This window comes from Carlito syrichta, unplaced genomic scaffold, assembly GCF_000164805.1.
Source record: "Carlito syrichta isolate Samal-C Ts95f unplaced genomic scaffold, Tarsius_syrichta-2.0.1 Scaffold313011, whole genome shotgun sequence".
Taxonomy (NCBI): Eukaryota; Metazoa; Chordata; class Mammalia; order Primates; family Tarsiidae; genus Carlito; species Carlito syrichta.
Window position 1 is genome coordinate 495,698 of NW_007257107.1, and position 11,495 is coordinate 507,192.

The 11,495-nt window shown below is 32.1% G+C and overlaps 1 protein-coding gene across 3 annotated transcripts in view; it reads right to left on the reverse strand.

Annotated features, from left to right (window-relative positions):
• Positions 1–11,495, reverse strand: part of LYPLAL1 (lysophospholipase like 1) — a 29,495-nt gene that overhangs the window by 2,448 nt on the left and 15,552 nt on the right. The gene's annotated exons all lie outside the window — the stretch shown is intronic.

Genomic DNA, 11,495 nt, shown 5'->3' on the forward strand with positions numbered 1-11,495 from the left:
CCAGCTACTTGGAAGGCTGAGGCAGAAGGACCGCCAGAGCCCAGCAGGTTGAGACTGCGGTGGCCAGGAGCAGCCACTGCCCTCCAGTCTGGGCGACTGAGTGAGACTCCAACTCAAAATAATAATAATAATAATAATAATAATAACAACAACATGCACCATTTTGTCTTATTTGTCCATGAGGAGTTATGTTTCCACTGCATGCCATATAATAGATGCTTAGTGAATTTTGAATTAGGAAGGATAAACAAAACTTTGGTGAGCTAGTTAATACATTTTTAGGTTACAATACTATTTTGGAAACAAGAGTTACTATTATATAATAAGAATAAAACATATATACCTTTGTTTTGTGAAAAATAGAGCTTGAAAAAAATATTTATTCATTTGACAAATGTTATTGTCTTTTATGTGCCAAACACTGTGCTAGTCACTGGAGAGATGCAGGTTAAAATACACACACTCTTGTCCCAGGCACTTTGATGAGAAAACACATCCATCACAGAACATGGAGATAGGTGCACGACATGACAAGCAGCAAACAGAATGGCAAATCCAAGCCTGACTACACATCAGAGATTCAGTATGATGAAAGTTAAGTTACATTTATGTTTCATGAGAAAATAAATATAGAATGTTAATTAGGTAGCCACACACTTGTAGAAATACAAAAATATACTTTGATGTAGAATTTAGATCTCCTAATTTTCAGTCTAATCCTTTATTTAAAGTGGATATTCTAGAACCCATAAATCTGAATTTGCTATAATATCCTCCTTTTATAATGAAGGAACTATGGTCCAAGAAGAGAAGGTGACCCATTTTAAGACTGTACCCCTTATTTTAGATGTAAAGCTAGAAATTTTAGAATTCAGATCTCTTGCAGAAGAGTTTAATGCACTTTCTACCATCTTTTGATATTTATTAAAATAGGACTACTTTACCTTGTCCAGAATGGGATTCTGGACTCAGGATTGCCAGCCTTGCAACGTTTAGATTTCTAAAAAGAGTATATACATAAACAATGACCTTGTGTAAGTATTATATCTGTGATTTTCAACACACCAGAAAGAAATAATAAGGTCCCATCAGTAGCAGTAGCCTACTATAGACAAGAAATACCAGAAAGGCTCTTTCAAAACATCCAATAACCTCAGATGCAGACATATCTAATTAGAGGCTCATGAATGAGCTTGGTGGGGGAGAAAAGAGCATAAATATCTTAAAATTTTGTGAAAAATATGCATATGTGCATTAGAATCCCCAAAAGGTTAAAAGTTACATTATTAGTGAATTTGTACATTAGTAAATCTTTGATATGTACCATTTGGATATGAAGAGCTTACCGTATTAGACAAGATTCGTATTTCTGGTAGTTAAAGATTCATTTTAAGTATGCAGAACGAATCCTAAGCTTTATTATTTTTTTGCCACAATTCCAGTTATAAATTTATCTTTGCTCCTAAAATTTTTTAATGTAATAACATTATGTGTATTATAAAGCAAACACACTTTGAAATAAAATCTTATCAAGACTTAATCTACTGAATATAAACTAGTTCTTAAGATTTTGAAATCCTTAAGGGTAAAAAAACAGTTATTTCTTCCATCATCAAGTGTTGATTGAGTGCTTATAATGAGCTGAACAGTGTGTCTCTGCCTTTCTGGCGCACACATACTAATGAGAGTCAGCTTCATCTTCACATGCCCAATGCTGAGTATAGTGCTAGTCATACTGTGACAACTCAATAAAAGTTCAATTGAATTTTTAGAAATCATATGTTATAGGATGAAAGTAATACAAACATTTGCAAACATTTCTTATTATAAAGACATTTTCTAACTTAAAAGCTTGGTGGAAAGAGAAGGACCAGTCTGAAAATAAGGAAAGCTGGGTTTCAATCCTACCTGTGACATTCTCAAGCTAAACGTCTTTGTGTAAATTAGTTAATATGCAGAATTTCATTTCTAGTAAAATTAGATAGCTGAACTAGATGATCTCTAGAGTTGCCACTAAGCTTATAAATACAGATGCTTAATAATCAGTTGTAAAAACCAAAATCTCAAAGGCTTTCAAATTTTAGTTATTGTAAATATACAAAACTACTTTGAGTATAATAAGAATTCGTCTCTCCCAGAACACAATTCTAACTTTCATAAAGGTGCCACAGATCTTAGCAAATGTTCACTTCCTTCATCTCTTCTAATCTCCCCTCTGTTCCTTCTAGCCTATTTCCTTAAAAAAGAATTCCAGGCTGCTTATAATCAAACACACCATTAATAATAAAACTACATCCCTAAAATGGGGCAGGGAAATGCACGAGAGGAAGAGATGAGATTTGAATGGAGAGTGAGAGATCCAGAACAAAAGAGTAGACTCATAGACAATGATATTGGAGTAGGGGCAGTAATTGAAGGGTGTAACTGGTATTTAACAGTTTCTGTAGCAAGGTAGTAATAATGGAAGGAATAATAACAAATCATACTAAGAACTTTTCCTAGCACTGAAATTCCTTAGTGGAATTTATTAAGTGAATCTTTATTAAACATAAGACTCAAAATCAGACATTCTACATACAGCCACTTCTACTGTAATAAAATTCTGGAACATAAAGATTTAAAAATCACTTGAATACAAAGATTATGGTAGCAGTGATTTCTGTTTTATTCATCAGTGTATTTCCTATGTTTAGAATAGTGGGCCTAGTACATATAATTTATTGAATGTAAACTGTAGTTCAATAAGCATATTTTTACAAGGAGACGATTTTATCATCAGGAAATGTAGTTCTATAAAGAGTTAATCTGATATAAAAGTAAAGCTTTAAAAAATCTAGGATGAACGATTGGTATGCTCCAGGACGTTCATTCCTAATCTGGCTTCTTAAAAATAAAAATTTTAGACTCAATCCCAGACCCACTAACAAAAACTCACAGCATATGTCTAATTCTAAAAGATCTTATTGCATAATTCAGATGTTTGAGAATCACAGCTATGTGGCAAATAATTCAAAACTAAGTGTAATGAGAGTAACACATTAGCACCAAATCCAAGAGAGCTTGCACGTAATGTTTAACTATCAAAGAAATCACAGCAGGGAAAGACATCAGTTTATTAAAACCTATGGGAGGCACTGACGGTGGCTGGTCAGTTGGTAAAGAGTCCACGCCTCAGGACAGTACAGCAAGCAGTTTTATTATCTAGCAAGTTAACTATTCAGATTGCTATATGATGCTTACACTGCCTACATTGCTGCTCAATCACCTGCATCCCATGTCTCCTTCAGAGTTCAGTCTTAGCCAGAGGTTGCTCCCTGAGGGAGAGGAAGAAAGAAGCCAGATATGGGGGAAAAGAGTCTATGTCTAGACAATATCTTCTAATCAGTAAAAAAAAAAAAAGTGAAAATATGGTCATATTTTAAAAGAAATCTATATGCTACCAACACCGCAGGAGCAAAGTTGTTTTTTTGGGGTTTTTTTTTTTTTTTGAGAAATTCAAGAGTTTGAATTATGTGTCTGCCAAATGCAGTTAACAAATATCTGAAATATGATTAGTGTGACTGAAGAACTAAATTTTAAATTTTATTTAATTTAAACTAGTTTACATTTAAATTTTAAAAGTCATATGTTGCTGGTAGCTACTATATTGGACAATAAAGTTCAAGATCATCTAAGTTATAATAATGATTTTTCAAAGTTTCAAAATTCATAAGTAAAGAAAAATAAATTCATAAAAAGATTAGTTGGAAGCTAAGATAAAGATAAATTAAAAGGTAAAATATAAATACAATAGTTTGGTAAGCAAAACTTACATTAAAAAGTAATTTTAAAAGCATAACTATCAAGAAAATGTTAATGTTAATAGTATCCCTAACTTTTGATTTTTAACGACCAGGAGAGGTAATCACTTTATGTGGTTTCAGAGTCCTTGATGGGACCAGTCTACCCTAAGAAAAGACAGAAAGAAAAAGAAAACCTTTACCCACATATAAAATGTCATTGTAAACACACATAAATGCATCCTGCAGGCATTTAACTCCATGTTCAATTCTTACAAGCTACAATAAAGAAAAACGTTCTCATTGAAATCTTATTATTTTAAGATTTAATCTAAGTCCTTTACCCATTTATAATTGTGTGAGGTAATCTGTAATTTCTCACTAGCCGTCTTTGACAATACAATCACCTTTAGCATGGGACACTACTGTGAAAAGGGACTTTGTGTATTTTTTCCTAATAGAAGAAAATTTAACACAAAGAACTAGTTATTTGAGTTCAATTTTCCATCTAAGAGTCTAGAATCTAATATAAAATACACTGTTCAATAAGTAAATACCAAAATAGTAAATTCATTGTGAGTAATGGTTATAATGGGTATTTATAGTTGCTGGCAAAGTATTTAAAATGTCAAGAGTTAACATTTCAACATATATTTAAGATTAACAAGCTGAATAAAACATGTTAAAAAATAGTAAACCTGGCTTTATGAACTCTTTATATAAAATAAAACCGAAACAATCTATTAAAAAAACTATACTGGGAAAATTAGGGTAATCTATCTGAGAATAAAATCCTAAGAAACAAAACAAAACAAAACCTTCACAATTAAAGTTTGCTTATCAACTGAACAGGATTTCAAAAATCTAATAAAGTCCACCACCACCCCAAATTTCAACAGTTCTTCCATTTAATTTATATACTACTATAATTATTCTTCATACAAGTGCATAAAGCCTCAAAAGATTCGAAATACAGAAATTATGCCTAACATTTATTTGTTTATATCCCATGATACAAAATTTTCAGGATAAGTAAAATATTTACTTTCTTCTCTGAAGAACTGTCAGAATAACAGGTCAAGCCATTAAAGTTGTTTAATTAAAATATATGTATGTTCCATGAAAGTAGAAGAATGCTATGACTCTCAAGTTTTAGCTCTTAGCAGGGCTTTAGAAGAAACTTGTACAGGCTTAGAAAAGGTAGCCTGGAAATTTTGGTGCTAGGCTTTATCTTAGGAATTCCAGCAATCCCTTCAATTTTAAATACTGTAAAATTTATATATTAATATGCACTCACTGCGCAAAGTGTTTCTATCACATAGATACAAATGAGGAAAATGAGTCTGCAAAATCTCACTACCCATATTTAATACTGACATTTAGAAAAATCCATTTTAACAGTTTTGAACTCACTCTATATGTATATTATTGCATCTTGCTTTTTCTTTTATATGATACTGATTTGAAAGTCTTTCCACAGAATTGCAAAACTATAATTATGTTTACTTGAACATACACTGACTGAGTACCTTCTGTGGGTGTATATTACTTAATGATGATATAATATTCAGTTCCATAAATGGACCATAATTCCCTTAGCCATTCCCTCTATGACGTGTATTTAGGTCATCCATGTAAATTACTCAAGTGTAGTTCCAGAAGCATGTGTTTCTTCCTGCTTCAAAATTTTGATAATATAAACATATTTTATAATTTAATAATATAAACATATTATCAAAATTTTGATGAATTTGTTCATAATTCTTTGTCAGGTTCTATACATCCTAGATTAAAGTTAAACCTAAATCAATATTTTCTCTTAACAATAGATTATCACCACCTAGTGGCCAAAAATGGAACCTGATCATGGTACAAATTTCTTGACTGTCAAGGGACCTGGGTTCTAGTCCCAACTTCATATTCGCCAGTAATCTCTTTTAGTTTTAGTTTCTTCATCTCTGAAATGAGAATAATTATGTTCTATTTTATCTACTGCAAAGTTCAAGAGATCTAATGTATATGAAACAACTTTATAATGTAAACACTATCTAAATATAAAATACCATGATATTTAATGGCAATTTAAAAACTATCAAATGTAATATAAATGCCAACTAATTTAAGAGTATTGATACCATATATACTTTCTAAGCACAAGAGCACACAAGGGAAAATGATATAACTTTCTCCAGTTTTCTTTCTCAAATTTTATAAAAATATACTGGAAGGAAATAAAGAGTTTCAAGACAGGCTTTAACAGAGAAGGAGAATGTACTGACTACAAATTATGCTTATATTCCACACACTGGACACTTTCGACATGTTAATAAAGCCAAAAGAGACAGGATAATCTAATTTTATTAATAATTTTCTCCAAATACAGGATTTGAATCCTGGTTCTGCAAATGACTATACTGCCAATTTTCATAAAGTAATTTAAAAGTCATTATTTTATTGCCTGTTTATCCTGTTTTATCATAACCTCTGTAGAATCATATGAAACAAATACACAAAAACAAAGAAATAAAATAAACATTTTTCTTATATTCTTAATGTAAAGAGTAAAGACTCATGAATGTCTCCAAGGAATTCCCCTTCATTGAACATTCTTATATATAAGAACTGGGATAGGCAGTGAACCTTTTGCAGAGTTCTTCCTATCTTAACAAAATGTATCACTTTTTTCTATTGAAAAAGCAACACATAAACATTGTAGAAAACTCAGAAAACATAGAATTTATTTTCATAGTTAAACTGCATAGTTGACTAAAATGTGCTTAAGTATAAAATTACTCATCCCTGTATTCCCCAAATCTTAAAATAGTGTACGTGTCAGTTTAGTCCTCATCATTCTACCAGATCTACTGCATCTGCTTCCCTGCTGTTCTCATGACCTTCACACCGACTAGTCAGTCCTCCACAGTGTTGTCAGTATAATCTTTTTAAGATGCACATTCAATCACACCATTCATTCTCTGTATACAATTCAAGGATGCTAGGGGTTAAAGTGCATAACAAACTACTACTTACTGAGAGAATCTGGTGTGACCCTTTCTTTTACGAATGTGTTTCTCTTTGTTTACCAAATTTTCACTCATTCTTTAAGAGTCAGCTGAAGGGCCACCTCTTCTACAAAGCAATTCCTAACTCACAGGAAGATCTACTTGTTCTCTTCTAGCTAGCTACTCACATTTCAGCTTCTACATACTTCTACAATAATACTGCACAGAATTAGAATACATCAACGTCTCATTAGACTGTAAACTTTCTCAGAGGTTTTAGGTCCTGTAGCACTTAAAAATTTATTGACAATTTGGAGATAAAATTTAGTGAGAAGTATCATTTTCAACTTGACCAAGCTAGACAGACTACTTAGAAAAGAAAGAGGATCATAAACTATAAAAAATTGTTTTTAAGACTGAGTTCAACATAACAAAATATCCCTAATCAAAATAAAACCACAGAGAAAGAATAGGCTCCTATAAACATCAAATACAGAGAGTAGCTTTGTTTACAAAGTTATACAGGCTGCAATTACAGTCTCAGAAACAGGGTCCCCTTAACGCATATTGTCTGATATTAAATCATAAATATGTTTATATATTAAACAAAATGAATAATGATAACAATTTTAGTACCTATTACCTTCATTTTTCCTTCTCAATCTTATACTTTTCTAGCTTTTCCCATTATAATTAATTTTAAAAAATAACCTAACCTTATTCTTCATTAAGAGTTGTGTGTGTATGTTTAATAAAAATTGTTTGGAATCTCAAATGCATTTTTCCTTTGATTTCCCAAGCACTTAATCTTACTTAACAATCTAAAGTGTACTCTAACAGACACTGTACACAAGTATATAAGCCAGGAGAAAACTATTAAGTGGTAATGTCTGTTTAAGTAATCTAGGAGCAGTGAAAAAGAAAGAGGGAAGCATGGTTCATATACCACTGAGGAAAAAGCAAACAGCTGAGAGGGAAAAAACAATGAGGCACAAGGAGGTCTCCAAGTGGTACCACTGCTCCCTACAGCCTTTTGCTATGTGGGTAACCACAGAGTGGTAGTACAAAGAGTATGTTGTAATAGCAAGAAAACATTTTCAACATTACATGACAGACAAATTTCTAAGTATTTCATATGAGTTGAATAATTCAAGTATCACAACTCTAAAATATTTTTACTCTCATCCAAGAAACAGAGGTTAAACAGACTAGAACACTTACAAAGTGGTAAATCTAGGATTAGAACCCAGTAGCCTGAGTCCATAGCCCATGTTCTTAACTACATTATATGCTATCACCTGTTTTAGTGCATTTGCAAGTTTGATGTTTATAACTCAGGAAGTACATGTACAAGTAATTCTAAATCATCTCTAATACAGGAATGGATACTGCCTCTTGTGTTATGTTTTCAAATATATGAAAGCTTTAGTTAGATCAATAAGACAAACAACAATTACAATAAAAAAACACAGGATCAGAATACTATTTATTCTATGCATAAATAACTAATGTACATTAAAAATTCAGTACATGAAAAGGGGAGTGTAATAGAATAGGTCAAGAATTATGAGTATTTTGTGGCACATGTGTAATTCTATTAAACCCCCACTGAGGACTCACTTTCACCAACTGGTTAAATGATTAACTATACAGTTAACATAGACAAACATGTTAGCAATTGCACTTTTGTGTTCTCTGTAACTCAGCCATGAAAGAGGCTTTATAGACATTAATTAGCTCATCTCCCAAATTCTAAAAACAATATTTTTAGAATATTAGATTTCATAATATTTATTTTCTATATTATACATTATGACTATAGTAAATTTCATCATTTTATAAAAGTCTATAAATGTTCCAAAAATAAATCTAGTCTCATAAATCCAAAAGAGACTTGATAAAATACTGACCATACTCCTGTTGCTGTATAAATAAGACCATATTTTAACAAGTTTCTCTTCATACTTCCGAAAACAATTAAAATCTTCTATTATATGGCAGAAACTAAAATAGATTCCAGATGAATCAAACAATTAAATGGAAATAAAAATAAGTCACATCGTGGAAAAATTGGTGGAAAATCTATTTGAATATTTATCAAGTTTTAGTGAGGGGGAAAACCTATTTAAACTCAAAAATTATTTGAAAAAATTGTAAAAGGAAAGATTAATAAATTTAACTAAGAAAGTCTTTTGTGGAATTACAATGGAATTAAAAATAAAATAACAAGTTAAGTAAAAATTAAAATTAGTTACTACTTCTACTTATTTATTTTTAGAAAAATTTGCCCAAGACAGTATTATCCAGTGAAGACATAATAAGGTAGCCATTCTAAGGTGGTGGAAGTATCATTTGGCACAATTTTTTGTGAAAGAAATTTGACAAAACATATTAAGAATCTTAAAAACATTTAGCTAAATGAAAGAATTATGGGCTTTAAAATGAAATAAAACTAGATTCAGAATCCTTCTTGACTCTCTGATCTTAAGAAAACTTAGTATATCTCTGGTACTCAAAAATGAACTAGATTAAGTGATGGATCTGGGGAAGGAAGAGGAGAGGGTCAGGGCAAGAGACAAGTGGACGGCAGCTACCAGTCAATGGAATAAACTCTTCAATGCACATCCATTAAGAGTACTACTTATTTTCATTTTTTTTTACATAAGAAGACTTTGTAATTTTATTTAAAGCAATTCTTATCCTAATCTTTTCTTTTCCTGTTGCCACCACACTAGGTCAGGGTCTTATTACCTAATACCTAATAATCTAATACCTAATAGTTTCAGTGACTGGTTTCTCCATGTTTAACTTCTCATCCTTCCACTTACCCTTCTGCTAAATTAATTTTCCAAAACACAATTTTTTTGTTTTTTTTTGAGTTAGAGTCTCACTCTGTCACCCAGACTGGAGTGCAGTGGCCGCTCCCGGCCACCGCAGCCTCGACCTGCTGGGCTCCGGCGATCCTTCCGCCTCAGCCTTCCGAGTAGCCAGGATTACACGCATGCGCTACCACGCCCGGCTGATTTTTTGATTTATTGTAGAGATGAGGTCTCGCTGCCCAGGTGGGTCTCGAACCCGCGGGCTCTGGCCATCCACTCACCTCAGCCTCCCAAAGGCGTGGGATTACAGGCTGAGCCACCGAGCCCGGCTCCAAAACACAATTTTAATTAACTATATGACTCAACAACATTGTTCAATGATCCTTCGCCAATCAGTAGGTATATTATACCTACAGAATAAATTATAAAAACTGAAGAGAGTATTTACTGAGAGCCTAGAATAAACCAAATATTTTACAAGTATCATCTCTGAGTAAAATAGATATGTTGCATTATTACTTCTACTTTACAGATTAGGTAGCAAAAAACTAAGTGTATGTGATAAATTGTGAGCTATCCAGGAAGTGACATACTTTAGATTTGAACCTATTTGTGTCACCAATATGCTACCATATTCTACAGACTCTTAGTGTGCTATAAAAGTCAACAAGGTACTTTCTAGTTAGATGACAAACTTTCTCCTACTTCTTCTTTATTTAGCCAACTAATATCCAGACAGACAAAAACAACAAGCAATATTTTTTCTACTATTTAACTACTCATATAATTCCCTTTACCTAGACTTCTACACTACAATAGCTAAAATTTTAATAATTTGTGCATCTTAAGTGACACTGTCACCTTTCTATTAAACCCTTCTCTAATAGCCCCAAAGACATATGGCATCTTTTTCCTCTGAAATCCTAGGTACTTAATTATTTAAATTGCCAAATAACTGATCAGGTCATTAAAACTACTCATTATAGATTTCCTGAGCATATGCTCTGTGCCAGGCATTGATAGGTCCTGAAAAATTAAAAGAAATATACATGATCATTTGCTTTGTAAATCTATTAGTTACTTCATGTTAGGGTATGCATCACAGCTGCTTGACATTACAGTTATCACTTTCAGAACTTCATGGGCCCTTCCAGGATGCAAGGAATATGTGAGATAGATACTGTTTTATTTATCTGTGCATCCATTTGAACATCTAAAATACTGCCTGGCACACAGTGTGGATTTTTTAAAAATTTGCTTAAGATCAAAGGATGATTAAATGATACATGTTTCACACGTTTTGAATGCTATCTTTTAACTATTTCATAAACCCCTAGACTGAGTTGGGTGCACCTTCCCTATACTCTTCCTAGTCCACCCATAATGTTCCATGTTTGTCTCTACTAGAGTTAAACAACAAGGTTAAACATAAAAAAGTAAAAATATGGATAGTGTTAAACACAGATAGGGAAATTAAGGTCCAGGAGGATAACAAGGTTAGAGGTCACACTGCTTTTAGCTACAAGGTTAGAGGTCACACTGCTTTTAGCTAACAAAAGTAAAAACTGAAGATAAGATAGAAAAGAATGTATTCTATCCATTATATCATGTTGCCTCTTGTAATTCAATGGATAGTGCAGTACTTCAATAAACACAAAGAAAGTTTATCATTTTACCTAAATCCTAGTCATAGAGGATTTCAATGTGCATTTTAATGTTATTTATAACAAATGAAGATACTTAATTTGCTTGATAATTTCATCATAAAACAAAACTCATTATAAATTAGTTACATTTGGAAATAAAACCCTTTCACCAAAACATGTCCTATATCATTCAAATTCTACATACCCTGTGTCATTTTTGTGCGTGTGTGTATATATATATATATATAT